Source organism: Varanus komodoensis, unplaced genomic scaffold, assembly GCF_004798865.1.
Source record: "Varanus komodoensis strain SLA01 unplaced genomic scaffold, ASM479886v1 scaffold24, whole genome shotgun sequence".
Classification (NCBI taxonomy): domain Eukaryota; kingdom Metazoa; phylum Chordata; class Lepidosauria; order Squamata; family Varanidae; genus Varanus; species Varanus komodoensis.
In genome coordinates, this window is record NW_025335641.1 from 2,197,568 (window position 1) to 2,217,899 (window position 20,332).

Consider the following 20,332-nt stretch of genomic DNA (forward strand, 5'->3'; position numbering starts at 1 on the left):
AGTAATGACTAGCGGCCCTCTGAGGTACCAAAGGGACCTTGGAGAGGGCGGCTTGCAGCTACTTAAATGTGATCTGTGAAAAATAGCTGTCCTGATGGTTTTCGTGATCTCCAAGGTTGGGGACAGGGGGGTAAAAAGGAAGCAGAGAACTAAAATTAGCTTGATTTCATGGCAGGGACAGGCATTTGGGCACCTCTGGGCAGATGGAAATGGTAGCTGCCATGTAGTGTCAGAATCCCAGAATCTCAATTTGAGAAGAGGAAATAAAACTCAGGTTCATGGGAAAGATCAAGTTTCCAGACCATCTTGGCTTTATTGCATTACCCAGGTTCCCCGCAGGTCCGTACTCATGATAATGCATTACCGTGCAGGTAAATGTAAACTCTGCTGCAAAGCTTCAATACCATTGCAGGGTATTTTATAGGTACACAGGTACAGGGCAATTGATGACAGAATGCAGACATTACAATAAGATTCTGAGGTCATCACATACAGAACAGATAAAGGAATGTCAGTCAATCATACAGAGACAATGAGAATACAACATTTCTGATTGCAGTGTATTGACACTTTAGTTGAGTAACTTGAACCCATCTCCAGGTCTGCTTAGACATGTAAATTCAAGCTACTGAGAAACTATTTATGATAAGCTCAGACCCCTATCTAGACTCTAGACATTCTGAATGACCAGGGCACATGAAGCCCTCTGGGCTAGGAAGCTACTTCCTGGTAAACTGAATTACAATGCCATTTTAAACAGTGACTTAGCTTGGTTTTGAGAAGGAGTACAGGATTTGATCCCACAATGCAAAAGCACACAGAAGTAATGCTTTTCAGACAGGATTTATCCAAATTTTCCCAACAGTAGCAACTTGCAAGAGCGGCAAGGGGGTTTTTCTGCTTTTTCCATGGGACTCACTTGTAGTGGAACTTAACCCATGACGGGTCATGCTGTCCAAATTCAGACAACAACCTGTTGTAGGTTGAACATTGGGCAGTGGAGGCCACCTGTGGCCCCCAGGCTGCACGTCTTCCACCCTGGTTTGGAGATATAGCACAATGGCATTCTTGATTGTTTCATGGTGTTGAGATTCAGACTAGACACTATGAGGGAAATCCATAATTGCCTCTCCCCATTTAATGTTCTCCTCTTAAAGCAGCTGTAAAGGACTCTTTTTAATAGGGCAAGTGGCAAGATGAGAGGCCTCAGTCCTTCCACCCCATGATACCTCCAATCCCAATATCACTAGGAGTTGCTATTGTCTTCCCCAGGGTTGCACACAGGCAGATTAGGTGATGGTACGTATGTTTCCTTCTCCATGGCTAATAGCAGCTTGAGGGGAGAGTGGAAAAGACTAGACTGCCCACCCGCTTTACTGCATGGCTGTAAGTCTGGTTCTCTGCCACATCTGATTCAATTAAATATCTCCAATGTAACATCTACTTTCCCCCTTAGTTCTTAAACATTGGCCAGTCCATACCTTGTATATGTTTGTGCATGCATATCATGCGGCGGGATTATGTTGCTAGCTCCACATCCCAAAAAGCTACAAGGCAATAAGAAGCCAAATTACCATCACCTATCATTTAATTCAGGATGCAGCAGTTGATCTTGGGAATATCTAGACACCTGAATAGTTTTATATATAATTTAATTTTAATCTCATAATGCTTCCTTATCAGGTTCGTCCTACACACAACCAACTTTCAGTGGAAATTCTAACATAGTGTTATAGCACTGTGTGTGTTACTCCACTGAGCAAACTTAGCATCATCAGGCATCATGATAATCGCTAGCAGAAGTTAGAATAATTACATCAAAAAGGATATCATTTTGTGTAGTGATATTCTGATACCATACACAGTGTTACTGGTCTTTGAACAACTGGTATACAAAGAACTGAATGGCCTAAATTATCACTGGAGGCACAACATGGTGTTAATTCTGGGAACTGAACAATCTAACCTGCTAACGTCCACAAAAACAGTAAGACAAAAGAGCATAGATGCTATTATCAGAAGATATTTACACACACACACACACACACACACACACACACACACACGTCTGTCTGTCTGTCTATATTCGTGTGTGAAACATAAACATCCCATTTATTTCATGCTCAATTGCTTGCAATTTTTTCTCCAATTCATACATTTCTCATACTTTGAGAATGCCACACATTCCTATAATCAGACTTTATGAACATTTTGTAGTTGTCTGAATGATCACATTGTCTGCTTTTGAATTGCACTCCTGCTGTTGGTTTGCTGCCCCTAATTATTTGTGTTTTAGCATTTGTCCCTGATTTCTCAGTCAGGCAGTTGAAAGAGGCCGTGTCATCCTCTGAGAGGTGTCTAATCAAGGGATGAGTAATCAAACAAAAAGCTTTTTGGGGAGGGGTGAAAATGGAACAAATGATATTGTCTAGCTAGTTATTATGTTTTCTGTTCTCAACACTTAAATAGAGTTCCTGCAGAAACCAGAGGAACTGCCCATTAGCTTGTAGGGTTGGGCTGTTGACTAAGTGGCTTGGATGCCTTGTAAAGAGGGAGTGGTAAAGGAAACAGCCTAAAAAATCAGTGAAGTAGAAATGCATTTAAAGTACACATACTTATCATTTCCTGCAGTCTGCATGTCACCCAGGTGCCAAATTCTCTGAAAATATTTGTGGAGGTGGCTGTGTTCATCATTGTCTGTACATTTACCTGTGTGCACATTTGGAATGGCAGGAACAAGGGACGAAGGGATGCTGTCCATTCCTATGAGGTGCTGCGACAAGTATCGAGACTTGGCTATAAATTTCATTGCATTGCTGTGGTGCACAGAGAAATGAGTGAGGAAATATCTGATTAAAGTGTGCATTGCTGCTGAGGCAACTGCATGTTGCCATAGCAATCGAGATGAAATGTGCAAGGACTGAGATAATTAAATCTAACCCCTTTAGAAGTTTTTGACAGTCTATGCACTGCCAATACGAAAAAGTTATCTCCGGTATTAAAGATAAAAACTATTTCTTGCAGAAGTGCTACTTTTTGTTGATATTTTGTTGTTCTCTTTGCTAAATACATTACTACAGGTGCCTTATTTAAATGTTCCTTTTAATAATGGGATGCAGTTGTGACCTTGGCTTGTAACTGCCAAGAGAGTGAGCTATTTTTACTGCTACACAAAATATCTACACACACATGCACACACACACACATCTCCCCTTCATTCTCCTCCTTGCAATACAGTAAAGCCAGACTGTTATGTATTAGATTATGATTCAATAATATCTAGAACGTGCTGCCCTCTTCAGGAACTGGTGATTAAAAAAGAATTTTTGGATGTGTTTATTGATACAGGAAGTATGATGAAAAAATGTGACCCTATAGGATCTAGTGAGTCTGTAGCATTAAGTGATACCATGCTAGTATGGAAGGGTCAAAAGGAAATCTTAATATAATAGATATAATCAGACCAAATGTAGCATTAACAAGCTGTTTTTGGGAAACCACAACTAGAAACATGATGGTGGAGCTGCACTGTAACTGTTGTCTTATGAGGCATTTCTGCATTACTGATTCTATGGATGTCAAACACCAAAGAAATCTATCACACAGAATTTCGCCAGTCAGGTCAGACAGGATGCTGCTTGCAACCCCTGAAATACCAGATGGAATTTTTCACTGATTTTGATCACATGTTTGTTTTTTAATATCTCCTGTTGTCTCCAGTGTAGTATGGTTGATGCTTTGATGTGATGCTTTAGCGTGCATACTGGATCAATCACATTTTGAAACAGTGACATCACACTGGATGAGTGAAGGGCACGGTTGTTTTCTACCCCAGCACCATCTCCTGGGTGATGCAATGTGATACGGGTGTGGAAGGCCACATAACTTCCTAACAACTGTTAGCTAGACAGCACGATTTTTTCCTTTCCTCAGAACCAAGGTGCTGGGACACTGAACCAGATTGGATGTCATGACTCCCATCAGCTTTTCAAGCCATAGGTTAGTCATGACTACACAGGGATGAGCAAGTATGCTGCTTCCTGCCTGTTTACCCACTTGCACTTTGTGAAACAACACTATGCCATAATATCCAAACTCAGTACTCTGGGTTGCTGGCAGAGCAACAATTCAGAATTTTAACCCAACTGAGTTATTACCCAACAAGCAGCTCTGTGTTAAAGCTTTGGGCCAGCATTTTTGGGGTTGTTTTGCAAAGCAGAAGAGGGCAGGAGCCAACATGTTCGCTTGCTGACAGTGGTCATGACCCCTCAGGTCTAAACAATCATTTTGTACAAACTGAGTTTGTGGGTTTAGGAGATTGATATGATACTAGTTGCCAGCACTGTTCTGACTGGCAGCATCTTTTGGGGGGTGGGGTGGGCAGAGGTATTTTAACTGCTTCCTGGAGTGCGTTTTCTTTGTTCGTTTTTGTTTTCTGGACTGAACATGCCAGTTCACATTTGCATGCAAAGCATGTGGATGGCGAATAAGCCCTGATCTTTCTTTAGTAAGAAGCACAGAGAAACCAAGCAAGACCTGAACCTATAATAGCCATCCCTAGAACATACTGATTGATCTATTAGGTCAGTACTCAGAAAGGAACTAGGGCAAAAAGAAACAGACAGCTACATGGGCAAGCCTAGAAAATAAGCTGCAATTACAGCTGAGCTGCACAATACACTAATTGCAGTACATGCAACTATGGCTGGACTTGCTCTTTTTCTCCTTGTGTAAGCGTGAGTGCCTAATGCGGGCTGGGACCACAACACAGCGGGGGGTGGGGGGGGGAGGATTAACCTGCAGCAGCATTGACTTCCCATAAGTCTGTCCTCCTAGCATGGAGTATAGAAAAAAGAGTTCTCAAAAATACCAATGGAGCCTCCCCTTCCTGCCCTTTAACACCTTTCTCCATGGAGATGGAAATAATGAATGACCAATATTTAATCCTCACCTCACAAAGCATCTCCTGATCCAAGATGGGACCATGCATTCTTACACAAGAATAAAAAGTTGAGTCTTAGCGATATGCAAGGCAGTTAATTTAATGTATCATTTGGCCCACAGACAGTGGCTACAGTGGGATCTTTCCTTTGACTCCAAGGTAGGCTTCTCTTCAACTAAAAGTTCCTACTCTGTTGTCTGACTTGCCCCTTTGTTACTGCTCAGTGTCAGCTGGAAATCGGTCTAAGCCACTGCAAATCCTGTAAGATGTTCACGTAAGAGTGCCACTCATGCCTGGGGTGTGAATGAGGACACCACTTGTGCAGGTGCTGGTCCTGACTCCCACATCCCCATATAGTTCTCTCTCTGTTCCCTCCACCCAGCATTTGTGTGCTCAGTGTGAATGCATGAAAGGAGATTCTGAGCACCTTCAGTTGCAGGTGCTTTTGAATGTCTCCACAAGTGGAGACCCTGATAATCCCAGTTTCCCACTAGCCTGAAAGTACATGAACGTGCTTAGAATACCCTTAATACCTTCATTCAATTGTAGCATAAGTTCCAGTTGCATGCCAGATAGTGTCTGGGAAGTGTGTGCATACACCCTTTCTGATTCATGAGTGATTCAAAGGTTTTAATTCCTCATTCTGTGCAACATGATGAGCTAAATCTGGCACAGGCAAGGAGCCACCTATCTTTACTGGGTTTAGTAGTGAACACACATGGAGAAGAGTGCAAGAGTGCCTGGAGTAACTGTGTTGGGCTTACAACTACCCTGAGCTTGATAGATGTCAGCTTGCTAAGAGACCACCCATAGTTAAGCAAGGACTGAATCTGGATTTTGCAGGTGTATACACTTCTCACCATACCAGATATTTGTATTGTGAATCTACTGAAAATATGATTCAGTTAATAAAATGGCAGCTTCATATTGTTCAGAGCTGCCAAAATGGATTCTTGCATGAGAATGACTTGCTTTCTGCCAGTCAATTTGTGTACAAAATGTACAGGTTCTACTCCATAGGCAGGGAATATAATGGAAAACAGAGAAACATGGAAGGCTTAGCTTTACCTAATTTATCTGATTACTCTGAGAGACACTCACTGCCCTCAGAATTAGACCAGGCCTGCCTAAATCGGGACTGACATTTCTGACATAATGGTAAAAGTTTGGTTTTGTATTTTTAGGCATTGATTTGTTTCATTTCTGTGTAGCTGCTGATCCACTATGTTTGTGAGTTAGAATCCCCATGGATAAGGGCATAATAACTAATAACATTTCTTTGCTTTCCAGGGTATTTTTGGCACAATGATAAATTTCATCTTTCTGAGAATGGTAAGCAGAAAACTATTTTCTGTACCTGACACCAGTGAACACAATGGAGAACACACAAATTGTCATTTTAAAAATAATGAAAATTCACTTAAAAATAAACAAACTAATAATAAGGATATTATTCATACTGCTATAAATGTCTGAATATTTGAGCCTTATACAGCCATCTTTAAAATTCCCATAGATTTTTTTGTTTGTTTAGTATTTTTTGTTGTTCTTTCTAAAGGAATATAAAGATTTACCACCTCTGCTGGAAATGCTTTGGAAACCTGAAGTGTTCACCAATGTGTTTTGCTGCATAATTTATTGTAATATATACATACCCACAAACATAAATATAGTTTACGTTCTATCAGCAGAGAGGAATTGTATCTCTCCCTTAGATTGAGAGAGGGTTAGGCCTATATAATGTTTTACTGTGTTGAACTGTATAAAAATTGATCCTTATTTATGTTCCACCAGGGTTTTGCTGCATATGTGAATTTAAAACGGTATTTTTTCTGAATATAGACACCACATCTTCAGTAAGAGCTGCATGCTACCATACTGTTAAAAACATTTTCTCGGTTTTTTCTTCTAAAACTGGCAAAAGGTGATGTTTATTTTACCCTTTGATCATAACATCTTTGCAATCACATAAAATGAAAAATTCATCATATTGCACATGTAAAGGTCATTCTAAAATGAGACTTTATAGAAAAGTAGCCTGAATGAAATAAGCCAATTGTTAAGGAGAGCTTGGTTCTTGGAAAGAGGTCTTTTGCCTCCACCTCTATGCACTCAGCTATCTTCTCACTCCTCAAAGATTTGCTCTGATATAAACATAAAGCCATCATATGATTTAATTATTTTGACAACAGAAAAAATAATATTGCTGGAATAAATACTTTCTGCTTAGTACAAGTACAACCTCTTAGTATTACTGCTGAAAGCTGTCCTATCTAATCCCAAAAGGAATTCAGAATTATTATAGGGTTTTTATTTATTTTTTTACAAAGGCAATTATTCAAGAACTTTAACACAGAGATGTTTTTTAAAATGAACTTTTAAGATGAGTGCCAAGTTTTTTGTTGTCTTTGATGCAAAAGCAAAGGTGTTTCCTGAATTTAAGAAAAAGTATAACGAAGGAGACTTCAAATGAAACTTTCCTCTGAATCTGGAGGACATTTTCTCTGGAAATATGTTAGTGTGTCTCTATTATACAAATGTGCACGCGCGAGCACACACACAGAGAGACCTCTAAATAGCACTTGCAGGAGAACACAAGCAGCAGGGTGCTACTGCATTCATGTCCTGCCTGTGAGCTTCCCACTGGGGCATCTAGTTGCCCCAGAATGCAGGATTAGACAGATGTTTGGTATAACCCAGAATGCTGCTTTTTCTATGTGTTTGTGTGCCTGTGCATTTGCGCATCTATAAGTATTTTTATAAAAGCAAAATGTAACTATTCTTGTTGATTCATGAGGGACAGACACTTCTGACTTCTGAGGCAGAAGCTGAGTCTGCTGAGACTTCTGGGTGGAGACCAATGGTCTGATCCATTATCATCCAGCCTCCTGTGTTGCAAGATCCTTTGCAGAATATTGAAACTGAACATAGATTCATTTTATTGCTTAATTATGTCAACGTTTTTATTGCCTTTCTGGACTAGAGTGCTGAAGTCACTAAGAAAAGGAAAACATGAAACAGTACAACAAAATAGGGACTACAAACATTGCCACCAAAGCAATCCAGTCTTATTTGCTCACACAGCCAGGCTTGCCCTATAAATGGGGAGAAATAATATTTAACAAATGCTCAACACAGAAAAGGTAGTGTAACTCCACAGGTCCTCCATTCATTTCACCAAGTTGTGCAGAGCTCCAATATTCCATAAATTCAGATTTAGCTCATGACTACTGTAATCAAACAGGTTAGTGTCCCACCACAAGCAAAATTAAAACCCACTTCAGCATATCACTGATTTTCAATCAAAAGTTTCATTCTTTGCCATGAACTAAGTTGGAGATCTGGTGTCTTTTGCATACCATGCGCCCAAGTGGCTATTATTGACACATCATATGAAGGCTTCAGCTCTCCAGCAAGGCACACTGTACATTTGCTGTCCATTATGCAAACCATTGTACCTTTCTCCTTAGAAGCACTGCACTGTTTGATAGCAGTGCAGAGGGTTTTCTGGTGATGGGGCAGGGTGGATCATAAAAAGATAACCATATTCTTTGGGTGCAAATGTAATTATTTCTGTCAGTGTCATGTCTGAGAATTATATATAACAATGAGCTGTCTCACTATGTAGAACATCTTTGGTGAACTGCCAAGGGTTTCCTATGGTGAAAGAAGTGGGGAAACTGGATCAGTAAGAATATTTCCAGTATTGACTTCTATAAAGGTTTCACTTAAGCATGATTTCAGTAAGAATATAACTGGCTAGCAGAGAGACACACCCAGTGCCACCCAAAATGATGAAAACAGCAAACGCAAAAGGAAATACATTTACTGGGACAGAGAGAGCCAAAGTATATGTAGTGCACGGTTGTGTTATTCTTCTTCCACAACAGCTTGAGTTTTTCACTGAACTGAATGCCACCTCGGCGTCTAGCCTTCTGTTTAGTGTAGGATGCAACTAAAGTATCCTGAGAAGTGGTTGTTTAGCATCCACTTAAATGCATGCAGTGATGGAGAACTCATACTTTAAATGTGAAAGATAATAGCTCTGGAAATAGTCATGGTCATTTGCCTGTTGCCACCCCAGCTAGCTTTCCCACCTGTGTGTGCGGGGAGGGCCCTATTATTTATGAGGTTGCAAGTTGGGCTATCATGCACTCAGCTGGGGAAGGCAGCTATTTCCTCTTACCCCTAAACTCTAACTGAGCACATATTTTAGTGTGGCCTCTCTCTACTCTCCTTTATTTTATCCCCACATGCTTCCCTGGAAGCAGGAATTAATATCAGCAATGTCTTCCCAATGCACAGCTCCAGTTCTCTATCTGTACTAGTGTTTAACTCTGGAAGATGTGTGTTATTAGTAATAAAAGTGGGTGTGAACCTAGGCAGGTTGCTTTCCCACACCACTGACCAATCACAACAAACATCCTCCCACTGGGCAAAGGTTCCCACACCCTGGCAACTTTCAAATAAGCACTTGCTGGACCAGGAAAAAAAACTAGTTAGATCAGAATGCCTCACTGGGTGTCCTAGGTTAGGGGTGGACAGAAAGTAGAACTCCAGATGGCACTTCCATTCCATTCCAATTCTTAGCATTCCTGCCACTGGCCATTCTGGTAGGTGATCTCCCTTCTGTCCACTCTTGTCCAAGATCAGCTCCTCTCATAGCTGGCAGATCATTTTAATTTACTGCTTGGGCCCTTCTGTATCGCACTTCAAGAATCTCTAAAATTAGGCTATAGATTACAGTTGCTGTTTTTCCCGGATTACCTAAGACAGAACTTTCCATATTCCTTTCACATTTTATACATTACAGGGACAGAGAGAGCTAAAAGGTACGCTGGCTCTGTGAGCAGTGTTTATACAAAGGAAAAGTGCATCCACAGAAAGATGCTCATTTTAGACCAGGAGTGGGTTGAGCTGTTAATTCTTCTAGTTGTTTCTGGAATAAGCACACAGCTTAATCGTGGCTTTGGCTTCAATTCCATTTTTCATCGTCATCAACACTGTTTCTTTGCTAAATAGTTACATCCTGCTAAGAACAGTGCAAACATACAATCAATACAAATTCAGTTTACATTCTAAAAGGTGAAAAGTACAGTGGAATGCCATGTTAGAAAAGAAACATCCTTTGTTATATCACCCAATTTAATTTCACAACAGTGCCATGAGGTAGGCTGGATTAGGAGAAACTGACTGTGTGTTGTGTAGCAATTTGAACCAGGTGCCCTGGGCCTAGTGTGTCACCCTATTGCAGGCATAGGCTTCAGTTCCTATCATGGCTCACCACTGGCTATGCTAGCTAAGCCCAATGGGACTTTGCAGCCCAACAACATCTGGAGGGTCCCATATTACCCACCACTGCTCTAATCACTATGTGGCAATCCAATATTAGAGAATTTAGAGAAGGACATTTGCAGGATAGGCCCACTGTGTCTGACAGCAACATTTAAGCTAATAATTATTGCCTGGCTCAAAGGTTAGGCTGAAGTAGATAAGGGGAGTGAGACCTCTGTATGTTGTTGTTGTTTAGCAAAGTCATCTCCGAACCATCATGACCCCATGGATAATATTTCTCCATGCTCTCCTGCCCTCCACCTGGAGTCCACCTAAGCTCACATCAACTGCTTCAGTGACTCCATCTAGCCACCTCATTCTCTGCTGTCCCCTTCTTATTTTGCCATCTATTGTTCCCAGCATTAGGTTCTTCTCCAATGAGTCCTTCCTTCTCATTAGGTGGCCAAAGTATTTGAGTTTCATCTTCAGTATCTGGCCTTCTAAAGAGCAGTCAGGGTTGATCTCCTCTAGGACTGACCGGTTTGATCACCTTGCGGTCCAAGGGACTCGCAGGAGTCTCCTCCAGCACCACAATTCAAAGGCCTCGATTCTTCAGCACTCAGCCTTCCTTATGGTCCAACTTTCACAGCCATACATTGAAACTGGAAAAAACATAGCCTCGACTATACACACTTTTGTTGGCAGGGTGATGTCTCTGCTTTTTAGTATGCTGTCCAGATTTGCCATAGCTTTCCTCCCCAGGAGCAAGCATATTTTAATTTTCTGGCTACAGTCCCCGTCTGTGGTGATCTTGGAGCTCAGGAAAATACAATCTGTCACTACCTCCATTTCTTCCCCATCTATTTGCCAGGAAGTGAGAGAACTGGATGCCATGATCTTAGTTTTCTTAATGTTGAGTTTCAAGCCAACTTTTGTGCTCTCCTCTTTCACCCGCATCAAGAGTCTCTCTAGTTCCTCTTCACTTTCTGCCATTAGAGTGGTATCATTTGCATACCTAAGGTTCTTGAAATTTCTCCAGGCAATCTTAATTCCAACTTGTGATTCATCTAGCCCAGCCTTTCACATGATGTTCTCTGCGTATAAGTTAAATAGGCAGAGTGACAGTATACAGCCTTGCCGTATTCTTTTCCCAATTTGGAACCAATCAGTGGTTCCGTTTCCAGTTGTCACTGTTGCTTCTTGACCGGCATACAGGTTTCTCAAGAGACAAATAAGATGGTCTGGTACTCCCATCTCTTTAAGAACTTACCACAATTTGTTGTGATCCACACAATCAAAGAAAGCATAGTCAATGAAGCAGAAGTAGATTTTTTCTGGAACTACCTAGCTTTCTCCATGATTCAGCGTATGTTGGCAATCTGATCTCTAGTTCCTCTGCCTCTTCAAAAACCTGCCTGTACTTCTGGTAGTTCTTGATCCACCTACTTCTGGAGCCTAGGATTTTGAGCATTTGTAGGATTTTGAGCATAACTCTGCTAGCATGTGAAATGAGTGCAATGGTGCGGTAGTTTGAACATTCTTTGGCATTATCCTTCTTTGGAATTGGAAGGTAAACTGACCTTTTCCAATCCTGTGGCCACTGTTATGTTTTCCAAAATTGCTGGCATATTGAGTGTAGCACATTAATTGCATCATCTTTTAGGTTTTTTAATAGCTCAGCTAGAATACTGTCTCCTCCACTAGCTTTGTTGTTGCTAAGGCTTCCTAAGTCCCACTTGACTTCACATTCCAGGATGTCTAGCTCAAGGTCACTGACCACCCCATCGTAGTTATTTCTTGTATAGTTCTTCTGTGCAATCTTGCCACCTCTTCTCAATCTCTTCTGCCTCAGTTAAGTCCCTGCCATTTTTGTCCTTTATCATTCCCATCTTTCATGAAACGTTCCCTTCATATCTCCAATTTTCTTGAAGAGATCTCTAGTCTTTCCTATTCTATTGTTTTCTTCTATTTCTTTACACTGTTCATTTAAGAAGGCCCTCTTATCTCTTCTAACTATTCTCAGGAATTCTGAATTAAATTGGATGTATCTTTTCCTTTCTCCCTTGCCTTTTGCTTCCCTTCTTTCCTCAGCTATTTGTAAAGCTTCCTCAGACAGCCATTTTGCTTTCTTGCATTTCTTTTTCTTTGGGATGGTTTTAGATTGCTGCCTCTTGTACAGTGTTGCAAACCTCCATCCATAGTTCTTCAGGCACTCTGTCTATCAGATCTAATTCCTTAAATCTATTTTTCATCTCTACTATATATTCATCAGGAATATGATTTAGGTCATATCTGAGTGGCCTAGTGCTTTTCCCTACTTTCTTCAATCTAAGGCAGGGGTGGGCAATTAATTTTACTATGGGGCCACATGAGAAACTTTGACAGTTGTTAAGGGCCGGACCAATACACTTACAGCTCTGCTCAATATATATCTCTATAAAAACAGTAAATGGAACATTACAATGATACAATGAAAATGTAGAGCACAGAACAACACTATTTAATGAATATTCACAAAAACATTAACATTAACATTACATGAAAAGCAATAAATTCAATTCAATTTAGCAGATCCTTCAAAATAAAAGCAGTACAGTTGTATTGCTTGCATCTATATTACGACGATATATATTTGCATCGACTTTTAATTTGCCAGTGACCTCATGCGGGCCAGTCAGGGTCAGCCATCGGGCTGGATGTGGCCCGCAGGCCGTACAATGCCCAGGTCTGATCTAAGCCTAAATTTTGCAACAAGAAGCTCATGATCTGAGCCACAGTCAGCTCCTGGCCTTGTTTTTACTTACTTACTGTATAGAGCTTCTCCATCTTTGGCTGCAGAGCACATAATCAATCAGATTTATTTATTTATTTATTTTTTATTAAAATTTTAAACTAACACTAAAAACATCAAACATTACATCCATCGGATTTACTGGGTCAACCCCATATTACATATTTTGTAACATTCTAAAGTCAAATTCAAATCAATTTATAATAATTTGAAAACATCTCTAAGTTTACGCCAAGTCCTGGTTCTCCAGCCAGTTATAGAAAGAATCCCAAGTTCGATAGAAGTCAGTATCCTCTTTCTCCTTCAATGATAAAGTCAATCTATCCATTTCTGCGCAGTCCAAGATCTTTCTTACAATCAATCCATCGGTGGGATCAATCAGATTTCTTTGTTGACCATCTGGTGAGGTCCATGTGTAGAGTCGTTTCTTGGCTTGTTGGAAAAGACTTTTTGCTATGATCAGCATGTTCTCGACGAAATTCTGCCAGCCTCTGCCCTGCTTCATTTTGTACTCCAATACCAAATTTGCCTGTTATTCCGGTTATGTTTTGGCTTCCTACTTTAGCATCCCAATCCCCCATGATGATAAGGACATCATTTTTTGGTGCTATTTCTAGAAGGTGTTGTAGATCTTTATAGAACCGTTCAACTTCAGCCTCTTCAGCATCAGTGGTTGGGCATAGACTTGGACTACTGTGATGCTGAATTGTTTGCCTTGGATTCGAACTGCGATCATTCTGTCATTTTGGAGATTGTATCCCAGTACTGCTTTTCCTACTCTTTTATTGACTATGAAGGCTACTCCATTTCTACTGAGGGATTCTTGCCCGCAGTAGTATACCTGATGGTCATCTGAATTAAATTCATCCATTCCTGTCCATTTTAGTTCGCTAATTCCCAAGATGTCGATGTTCAGTCATCTCATGTTTGACCACATCCAGCTAACCTTGATTCATAGATCTTACATTCCAGCTTCCTATGCAATATTGTTCTTTACAGAATTGGACTTTCCTTTCACCACCAGATACATCCCCAACTGAGTGTCCTTTCAGCTTTGACCCAGTCGCTTCATTCTTTCTGGCACTACTAGTACTAGCCCTCTGATCTTTCCCACTGGACACCTTCAGACCTGAGGGGCTCATCTTCCGGCATCATATCCTTTTGCCTTTTGGTACTGTCCATGGGGTTTTCATGGCAAGGATACTGGATGGGTTGCCATTTCCTTCTCCAGTGGATCACCTTTTGTCAGAGCTCTCTGCTATAACCTGACCATCTTGGGTGTGCCTGCACAGCATAGCTTATAGCTTCATTGCACTACACAAGGTCCTTCACCACGGCAAGGCAGTAATCCATGAAGGGGGACCTCTGTATGACTAGGATCTAAATCTGTGCTTTGGTGGACTTCCAGATAAAGGGCTCCTGGTATTCTCAGTCAAGAAGTATGCCACTGCTTTATCTTTTCTCCTTTAATGAGGGTTCTAGTATTTTTTAGTAAGAAAAATGGTAGAAGTAGTAGGAAAGCATGAAAGTGTTACAGATGTAAGATCTAGCATCAAACGCCATGTTTGTCACAAGTTGGTGATAGGAGAAGAGTCTCACCTACTAGTTCCCCATATCCTGTGTAAGCTTGGTTTCACAGGAACCTCTATATCCACAGGTTCTTTAACAAGATCCAGAATTCTGAAGTCAGATAGTCAGTCAGTTGCTCACTTCTGCTTGTACCAAATGTGTTTTCATTGTCATTAAATGAAACATACACATGATGCTATATGAGATGTTCTTCACATAATAAAACTCAAACTGAGTTCACCAGTATTATTTCCATCAATGTAGTTAAGGGAGTTGTGAGTGTGTGTGTGCGTGTGTGTGCGCGCGAGAGAGAGAGAGAGCGAGAGCGGGGGGGGGGAGAGGAGACTGTGTGCTTAAATCATGTGTAGGGCGATAAATGTCAGATAGCCAAAGAAAATAAATTGTTGAATATAATTAATCTGCACCTTAACAAAACACACTTTCTTTCTCATTTCCACCTCTAGCTGTGCTTAATGAATAAAGATTAAATGTGCATTACTATGAATAGTCACACAGCATTCTAGGTTTTAATCAAAACAGTTCTCCTGCACTCTGTATGCTAATAAATGATCTGATACCTGTTCCCGTTAAATGTAGATATATTGGAAGAATATCATTACATGCCAATATTTTTCATTTGGGTAAGAAACTTTAATTTAGGTTTCAATCTATACATTCCAGGTTGGATCCAAGATCAGCTTTCCATGGACAGATTGGTTCATAGACAGAAGCAACTGCCCTGCTTTTCAGGGCTTCACCAGTTGTGTAGAACATCAGAACATTCATTCCCAGAAAGTCATGGGCCTACCTCCATATTCACTAGCACTGGCTGTTGAATGCTTTCATGCCTTTTGGTGCAGATTTTCCTTATTCTAACGTACTGAAATGTCTCACTTGAGGCTTAGAAGGGGACAGCAGAGGTTGAGGTGGCTGGATAGGATCACTGGAGAACTGGGTGTGAGGTTTTCTGTGTATATTGGTGGAGGACAAGAGTAATGTTGTCCATGGGGTCATGAGGAGTCGGGCACGACTTTGTCACTTAACATCAACAACTGGTAATAAGATTCTTTAAAATATGCTAGTATTCCCCCAGCCCTCTGGGCTTGGCCACTGGATCGTACCCCACTGAGAACTTCTCCAATACAGAATTTGACTATCTGGCTGAATACGTTCTGCACTCCTTCCCTTCACTACAGTTTCACAAGGTGCCCTCTATGTAGCATTTTCAGGAGACTAGAGGGAGGAGAAAGTGAGGAAGTCTATGTCAATCAGCTCAACTGGATCCCACATTTGGATCCAACCCACAGAAAATATGTCATATAATTTAGATTTCTATGATCCTTCAGCAGAGTCCCCTCTTCTTTTCCTCTTTTATTCTTATTTTGTTTATGTTACTGAAACATATCAAATTTAAAAGAAACCATCACATTTTCAGGTGAATGTCTGCAAACCCAAGTGTGTTTTCAGACAAGGCTTTTAATATGCAATTTCCCAGCATCATCGACTGAATTTTACAGGCAAGGGGTACCCATATGACATTGTCTTCTGCTTCTAACCCTCCTGTGCTTTCCTACTTTTTCAATATTTTTCTCTTATAACAAAAATTCCATTAAGGAGGAAATGAACAGAATAGCTTTGCAGTGTCTTTTGATTGGTAGTGTTAGGAACTGTCCATCTGGAAGCAGTCCATGCTTTGACTTTTTAGGGATATGGAAAATATGGTTCTGATTTTTATTTCAATTAAAACACCATGCACTTATTCTCTTGTACTATAGATCGCTTCAGGGATTCTGGTGTCACTTGACTGTTATATTCATTTCACAGGAATATTCAACTTAATTAGTAAAAACAAAGGATGGAGATTTCTTTCATTTTACAAGACAGAGTTAGCTCATTGTACTGCTTATCAGCTCTCGATTATCCTGATAAGCAGCAAGGCAAATTTTTGTCTTTAGCTTTGTAGCCTCTTTGTCAGACATCACCTTGTTCAACCAAATAACTTGATGAGCAGCTGCCCCCAATTGTCTGGCACTCCAGCAATGCTGGGCTAAATGCCAACTCCAGTTCTACAACTATTTATGGATATGCATTCAAAGTTCAGCTATGCAAATCACAACTATTAAAAAAAGAAGATGGCATTGCAGATTTGTTTTTGAAATGTATTATGTGGCTCACAAGGTCAAATCATTTGTTTTCTCTGCAGTAAAATACAGTTTTGTCAGTAATGATCGAATAGATCATCACCTTTTAGCATTTTTTTTAAAAAGCTGAGTCAAATTGAATGTAAACATCTTTTCACTCTTATGCTAGAAAAATAATCATATGGAGCACTTCAATACTGCAGGAAGAGTCAGAGAGAGAGAACAAGATGACATGCAAAATATAACTTTTGTAGTGCGTAATGCACAAATAAGTTAGGTAGGGTAGGTTGATCATGAAATAACCCACAATGCACCCAAAAGTTGTGCAATGCAGTATGGGGATTTCGGGCAATTTTCTAAAGTTCCACATGTGTGCCACTCCAAATAATCAAATTGGGAAACCGTGACTGGACATTGTTTAGGTAATTGCCTGCTGTGAAAGTGTAGTAGGCATCAGCTATGAACATTGACCAAGGAGACTCAAAATATGTAATTTTGTTACCTGACAGCTGCTGAGGTGAGGCAAAGCCAGAAAGGGGCTGGTGACTTTGCCCCTTCACAGTAAGATCCTTAGCGTTCCCTTCATAATCTCAGTGCTACCTCAATTTCACAAGTTTCCAGCCATTCAAGAAAGTGGGGATCATGAAACTGTCCCCATTTTTGTGAACATTTCGATTACAATTTGTCAAAAGAGAGGTTTTTCTTTTTAAAAACTCTGGCAAATCTCCACATTTTTTTTGATAGTGAAATATATGCATATTCATGACTTTAAAGGATATGGTATATATGAGGGAGAAAGGATTTCAAAGTATAAATTTTGTACCATATACACAAGGTGAAGAGTAACACATTGAACATTGTTGTTACCATCTTCTTTTCCCTGATTGGTCAATTGTGCATGACTGGGAAACCTTCAACAGGTGTAGATTTTCATGGTAGGGGGAGACAGTGTAGTTACTTTCTGAATTTCTAAAGGAAATGTTACTTTCTGAATTTCTGCTTGTGTTGCAGCTGTTAAAGTCTCTGAAAAAACTTGCCTTGTCAGGAAGATGGAATCTTGTAACTCTGTTCACAATGCTAGTTGCTCAGGGAACAAAAAGAGACGTCCATGCAGCCTATGGGATTTAGTCAAATACACAATGGTGCTTCTTAGGGCTTAAAATTAGTTTGTTCTGCCTGCATTTATTGGGCCATAATTAGGCTGCAGTTACATGGCTAGCCACCATGTGTGACAGACTGTGGTAGTCCAAAATCTTAGCCATAGAAAACAGCCAGACTCGTTTTCTTCACCAGTATTCCTGCAGTATATTGCAACTGTTTCTCAGTGTGTGTGGGTAGCCCTTTCTACAGAGGCCTGACCACAGAGTATGAAAGTACAACCTGTTTTCTAACCCTTCCCAGACCAGTTTTGTATATGATGTGTCAGTTCAGAAGCTGAGAATGCTAAAGCCCCACACGTAAACCAGAGTCACACAAGAAGCAGGCTGGGTAGTTTCTGTTGTGGCTCTGCTTACAAAGTGAAGAATGAAGAATGTTAACATGAGTTTAGCTTTCCTGAGATTTACCTCCTTCTCGGAGATATATTAAATTAAGATATGGGAAGAAGTATATAGCTAGTGGGCACAGCATATGCTTTGCATGCAAAGGGGCCTGAGTTCAATCCTTGACATATCCAGCTTGGGCTAGGAAAGTCCCCGGTCTGAAAATGTGAAGAACGAGGCAGGCCAATATCCCACGCAGAGTAAGGCAGCTCTCTGTGCCACATCCTCCCACTTTTTATGGGCTCAAGAAAAAGGATTCTAGCATTTTTCATCAATATATTTAACTTAGATGCATTTGTGGAGGCATAAAAAGGGCTTATTTGCATTCTTCTTTAGATGAAAGCAAGGATCACTACACAGCTTAGCTTGAGTAGCCCTTGTGTGACTAACCCTTACTGGATTCTTTACTCAGAGATGTTTTACCATCTTCTGTGCCATTGGAGGAATTATCTTCTCTATTTAACTTTCTATACCACACCCGTCAGCTCAGTAGCCAGACAGCACCCTAAATGAAAATGTAAACATTGCACAACTGGGAAGACAGATAAAAGTACACAGGCTCACTGAGTCTGCCGCTCAGTCTGTGTCTGAGAGCACTGTATTGTTTGGAGCATGGTTCTGACTGCTGGTATAGAACATGCTATGAAAATACTCACAGGACAGCATTGTCTGCTCTTGTTAAGAGCACCCTCTTGGTTCTGGTTGCCCACTGTTGTTTAGATGACAGGAGAAACTCATGCTGACGAGATTCTTGAAAGTATAGACTGGCGTTTCTCCACACGGATGCTACTTTATGTTGCCTGTGAGGTTTCTGAGGTACTATAGTTGTCAAGCTAGGCAAAGGAGGATTATGGCCCACTTTATGATACCTCTATATAAGAGAGGTGCTTTCTTGGCTCCTCTGAGTAGTGTTTCTCCAGCAACCTAATTTATAAAATACTAGTGAACATGGACATTATCTGTGGTGAGCACATGCTGTTCTTTTTTTAAAATCCCAAATTTCATTTTGGTCCTTTATAGTTAAAATACATCATGTAGCTGGACTCAACAATAGCTTAGTCTGAGAAAAGCTGCCAGTCTGACCAGGCTAAAAAGAATGAGAGGAGCTGTATGTTAAGTCATTTTAGAAGTTTACAGGGCAATCATGCTGTCTCAATGCAGCATATGATGTGGTGTAAAACCATAAAACAAAATAATAAAGGGCAGCTTAGATGAGAAGTGTGAATCTCAAGAAAGAAAGAAATAAGCATTTATTTGGTGGAAGATACATTAATTAATTTAAATTCTTTCTGTGAATTCAAATCCAATTAAATGTGTATGATAAAAAGCCAATGTGTTTATTTGGCCAAACATTGTTTCCTCTAAAGCTTCAGGACTTTAAAGATCGATGAGCACTCTTCAGTGGGAAGGAAAACGCTTGTTCATGATTGTCAGAAGTGTCATATAATTAGAATTCCATACAGCAGCTTATCTGGAACCAGGGGGAATTGTTGTTCCAGGGATCAATACAGTTTTTAGCATTTATGTATCTGTCCTAAAAAAGATGACTTCAAATCCACAACAAGCTCACCCTTCAAGTTACACACATCTGTTTTGACCCAAGTCAAGACAAGAATGAATAAACATTTCTATTCTGTTTCAGCCAGGCCAGATTTTATCATTACTGTAGACTTTAGACTTTTATTGATACCTAGAAAGATATGGAATTCACCAGGTGTTAAAAGACTATCAACAAGTCAATTCATTGAAAAAGATCAGCCTGTTCAAAGAAACACCAGACAACAACCCACTTAGACAATTCTAAATGCTATTTTAAAAGCCACTTTCAAAACATTGCTTTCTGTAACATTAGCACTTCCTTTCAAGGACACTCATTATAAATTGAATCTCACTTATTTTGTATAATATTCTTTTTAAAGACAAACATATAAAACCCAAGTAAGGATCCACCCTTGTGAAAAGCTTTCACAAATTTATTCTGGCAATCTTCACTATGAAGGATGTACTTTTAAAAAATGGAATACACTTTTAATGTTTAAAGGTTATTCTCAACTCCCCTCTGTGCTATAGTTTT

At 40.2% G+C, this 20,332-nt stretch overlaps 1 protein-coding gene across 8 annotated transcripts in view; it reads left to right on the forward strand.

Moving 5' to 3' along the window:
• Window positions 1-20,332, forward strand: part of ADGRL2 (adhesion G protein-coupled receptor L2) — a 425,162-nt gene that overhangs the window by 132,440 nt on the left and 272,390 nt on the right. For 5 of the 8 annotated variants that reach the window (XM_044432483.1, XM_044432481.1, XM_044432479.1 and 2 more), the window contains one exon: window positions 6,233-6,274. The exons of the other annotated variants lie outside the window; for them this stretch is intronic. The gene's annotated coding sequence lies outside the window, so the exon portion shown is untranslated. The remainder of the gene's footprint in view (window positions 1-6,232; window positions 6,275-20,332) is intronic. 8 annotated transcript variants of the gene reach the window in all.